A 4424-nucleotide genomic window follows, 5' to 3' on the forward strand; every position below is an offset into this window, starting at 1 on the left:
TTTCCGAACAGCAGCCACTTTTGTCCAGTGTGAGCGACAGTACCCGCATGCCTAAACGCGGGTTCACATAAATCGGAACCCTGCCGCTGCTTACTCACCAATAGTATATGTATAAATATTTTTCTAGTACGTGAGATTCGTCTATCTTCATATTATGTCTTCCTCGGGGCCAATGGCGTGTAACATTAGTAACTAAAATTAAAATAGTGGAGCAGTGCGTACCGCTCGGCTGGGAGGCGTGCGCATCCGATTTTTCCTTCCGCTACCCCTGTTCTTAAGATACTATTCAAGAAACAAACTCTCCCGTAGATGATAGGTTGTTACTTTTTTTTTTTTTTTTTTTTTTTTTTTTTTTTTTTTTTTTGGTTGTGTTAGTTTAGGATTAAGGCTTGTGAAAGTGATGTCGTGTGTACCGTGCAGTTTGCCGGAATGTGGATACAGTAATCGGCAAAATTGATGCCGTCACCAAAGCCACATATAACCATTGTGCATATCATTCTGTAGCTTATTTCCTTCTCATTCCAAACCAGTGTTTAGTGTTTAAAGATGTCTCTTGTGCTGTAGGTTAAGCATTTAGGTTTTAAAAGGAATCTTGTGTGTGCTGAGTAGCCAGCGTACGCGTGCATACGAGCAGTGACAGAAAACTGCAAGTTTTCTATGATACAGTAGCTCTTAAAATCTTATTAGGTAATACATTGATAGTGTAGTCTTCCCATTGTCCAAATATAATCTTGCTTTCCATCACTTGCTAAATAAGTCTGAGAAACTAAATGAGTTAAATTTCAGTCACGAGTGTAGCAAAAAGCACTGCAAATTATTTTATTTTTTTTTTTTTTTTTTTTTTTTTTTTTTTTTTTTTTGGTTACATCTCATAATTCTATGATAGATTAGGCAACATATTTAGCAGATAGCAGTTAACCATTGTGAACATCATTCTGTAGCTTACTTCCTTCTCATTCAAACCAGTGTTTAGTGTTTAAAGATGTCTCTTGTGCTATAGGTTAGGCTTTTAGGTTTTAAAAGGAATCTTGTGTGTGCTGAGTAGCCAGCGTGCGCGTGCATACAAGCAGTGACACTAAACTGCAAGTTTTCTACCGATACAATAGCTCTTAAAATCTTATTAGGTAATACATTGATGGTGTTGTCTTCCCCTTGCTCTAACATGATCTTGCTTTCCATCACTTGCTAAATAGTCTGAGAAACTAAATGACTTAAATTTCAGTCACGATTGTAGCAAAAAGCAGTGCAAAAATTACTGTTACATTTCGTAATTCTATGATAGATTAGGCATCATATTTAGCAGATAGGGTAGTGTCTTGGACGGTGAGAATCGACTTGTCTACGAGCCATTAACGCCCTCTAGCGATATCACGGCCTAAAGGACTGAGCACACCATAGGAACTGCCCCAAAATGGGGCTCAGCAAAGAGAGTCTCGGAGCAGCTAATGAACCTGGTGCTAACTCTGTGGTCACTACAGACAAGGAGGACTCAGGAAGATGCTCAGATCTCCAGGAAATGATGAACATCAGGGAAGAGATGGAAGCCTTCATTTTTAATGACACAAACAAGATAAACAATGGACAAAAGAGATTCATTCTAGGGAAGCTATCTGAATACGAGCAGATACTAAAGAAGTATCAGATGGAGATCCTGGAACTCAAAACAGAGTTAATGTGCGTGAAGACCCTGAAAACAAAAGCTTCATCAGAGGTCGAAAGCTATGCCAGCAAGGCAGCTGCAAAACCAGCACCTAAACAACAGCCCATAAAAACGCAACATTCGAAAGTGCTAATGATCAAGCCAGCAGAAGGTTATCAAAAAACTGGAGAGGAAGTGGAAGAAACTGTAAGAAACCTTATTTCAACATCGCTGAAGGATGTTCGCATATCAAGATGCAAGAAGACCAGAGGAAATGGCATTGTCCTCGAAGTCCCTAATGACCAGGATGTTGATAAAATCAGGAAGTGTGGTGAAGTCACACAATCTGGATTAACAGTCTCAGATCCAAAGAGGAGAAATCCGAAGATAATAATCTTTGATGTTCCGAGGAACACAAATGAGGAGGAATTGAAAATGGAATTATATGAGAGAAACCTCGCAAGACTTAACATTCAGAGGGAGGAGGTTATGGAGGGTACCAAGGTACTGTTTAGGACTGGTCCAAGAAACAGGGAAGAGACAAACCTAGTGCTGGAAGTAACAACGAAGGTGTGGAACAGTCTATCTGAACAAGGTCGCATATACATAAATTGCACCTCTCACAAAGTGCAGGACTATAACAATATAAGCAGATGCTTTAAATGCCAGGGTCATGGACACACAGCAGCAAAGTGTAAGAATGCAGAAACTACCTGTGGCCACTGTGCAGAATCAGGACACACTTTCAAAGAATGCACAAAAAAGAACCAACAGGCCCAATGTGCAAACTGCAAGCGTGTGAAGAAGCCGCATACTCACGCAGTGACTGATAAAACATGCCCAGAATACATTAGGATCAAGACAATACAAAACAGTAGAATTGACTATGGACAATAACAACAATGGAGTTCCACAACGAGGAAGAAGAATGCAGACAGGAACACAGTACAGAGACATAAAAATACTACAGTTAAATGGGCAAAGAGCAAGAATAGTTCCAGACCAACTGGCGCACCGAATCCTTGAGGAAAACATAGATGTGCTATTGATCCAAGAGCCCTACTGTCTCAATAACATGGTAGGTGGATATCCATCAGACTTCCAACTTATGTACAACTCTAAAGATGGTCCACCAAAGGCAGCAATAGCAACCAGATGTCAAGTGATAACAGCTATGCAGCTGACAAATTTCAGTACTACTCACATGGCTGTCGCCAGCATTAACGGAGAATTTGGGGAAATGTACATAGCCAGTATATACTGCCAATATGGGGAACCTATAGACGAATTCCTGCAAAAATTAGACACTCTCCTGGATCAGCTAGAAGGGAAACCAGTCATAGTAGGACTGGACTCGAACGCAAACTCACCAGTCTGGCATAGCTCCATGACCGATGAAGCAGGCAGAATGCTTGAAGACTTCATCGCACAGAGAGGACTAATAGTGATGAACGAAATGTCAGACCTCACAACATACTGTGGCCCAAATGGACAAAGCAACATTGATGTGACAATCTGTACTCCCCCAGCAGCCAGAGCCCTGTGCAACTGGATGATTCATGAGGAATGGACATCAAGTGACCACAGGGCTATAACATACAAAATCAAAGCACCCCAAAGGAGGAGAGAGACAGTGAAATTGGCGACATATAACACAAACTTCGCAAAGTGGACCATCTTTGACAAACAGCTTGTCAAGTCCACAGAGAACTGGCCACAGGGAACAAATGGTGTAGATGGAATGGCTACCAGACTGCAGGAAGCTATCTATGAATCCTGCAACAGATCCATGAGAAAGCGAACTCGTGTGCAGAACCCAGTTCCATGGTGGAGTGCAACTCTTGCTGACTTGAGGCGTGACACCATATCTGCACGACGTACATTACAGCGAACACGGAGAAGCAACAACCAGACTGCGACAGAAGAAGCAAAACAGCACTATAACAGGACGAAAAACAAATATAACAAAGAAATCGTCCAAGCCAAAGAGAAGATGTGGAAAAAGTGGGTATCTGACTGTGATCAGAATGACCCCTGGGCCATAGTGAAGAAAGTAATCCGGCCAAAACGCGGCACAGAAAATGTACTGAGTAACGTAAAAGTCACAGACCAGACTACAACAATCACATGGAAGGAGACTATAAAGTCATTGCTACAGAGCCTGCTTCCTGACGACAATGCAGATGAGGACACTGTCGAACAGCAGGTGGTGAAGATGGCCAATGAGGATTATGAAAACAGTGACATAGACCCCGAATTCACGCCAGAGGAAATAGGGACTGCTATAAAGGCCTGTAAACCAGGCAAAGCGACAGGCCCAGATGAAATTGACGACAAAATAATAAAGAGGGTCTGGCACACGTGTCCCCATCTTCTGGTGGACCTATATAACAGCTGTCTGCAGGAAAGAAGGGTCCCAGATGAGTGGAAAAAGGGTAATGTGTGTATTCTGCTCAAATCAGAAGAAAAACCCAGGGATGAGCCAAAGTCATACCGCCCAATATGTCTGCTCCCTATCATAGCGAAGGTCTTAGAACGCCTACTTGTAAATCGCCTTGACAAGTTGTATGACGAATCAGGGCTCAAGGCCCCAAACCAGTTTGGGTTCCGTAAAGGTGCCTCAACTGAAATGGCCATTAGGCAGCTCCTAAGCAACGTTCAATGTGATGAAAAGTATGTAGTGGTTATTTTTGTGGACATAGCAGGTGCCTTTGACAACCTCTGGTGGCCTAGTGTCATGAGACGCCTAAGAGAAATCCAGTGCCCGCGTAACCTCTATGATCTG

The sequence above is a fragment of the Schistocerca serialis genome, unplaced genomic scaffold (genome assembly GCF_023864345.2).
Source record: "Schistocerca serialis cubense isolate TAMUIC-IGC-003099 unplaced genomic scaffold, iqSchSeri2.2 HiC_scaffold_1122, whole genome shotgun sequence".
NCBI classification, from domain to species: Eukaryota; Metazoa; Arthropoda; class Insecta; order Orthoptera; family Acrididae; genus Schistocerca; species Schistocerca serialis.